The sequence below is a fragment of the Galeopterus variegatus genome, unplaced genomic scaffold (assembly GCF_000696425.1).
Source record: "Galeopterus variegatus unplaced genomic scaffold, G_variegatus-3.0.2 Scaffold14116, whole genome shotgun sequence".
NCBI lineage: Eukaryota > Metazoa > Chordata > Mammalia > Dermoptera > Cynocephalidae > Galeopterus > Galeopterus variegatus.
In genome coordinates this window covers 30,824-31,275 of record NW_007740227.1, presented here as the reverse complement: position 1 = coordinate 31,275, position 452 = coordinate 30,824, and positions in this window count along the sequence as shown.

Sequence of the window (452 nt, the reverse complement as noted above, 5' to 3'; positions counted from 1 at the left end):
ATCCCACTGCTGGGAATATACCCAGAGGAATGGAAATCATCAAGTCGAAGGTATACCTGCTTCCCAATGTTCACTGCACCACTCTTTACAATAGCTAAGAGTTGGAACCAGCCCAAATGTCCATTATCAGATGAGTGGATACGGAAAATGTTGTATATCTACACAATGGAATACTACTCTCCTATAAAAAAGAATGAGATACTGCCATATGCAATGACATGGATGGACCTAGAGAGAATTATATTAAGTGAAACAAGTCAGGCAGAGAAAAAGAAATATTACTTGTTCTCACTTATTGGTGGAAGCTAAAAATAAATAAATAAATTCATACACACAAAAAAAAAAAACCGCCGGGGGGGGGGGGGAAGAAGAAAGACACAACAATTACAATCCCTGGAAGTTGACATGACAAGCGAACAGAAAGGACATTGTAGGGTGGGAGGGGGGAGAGG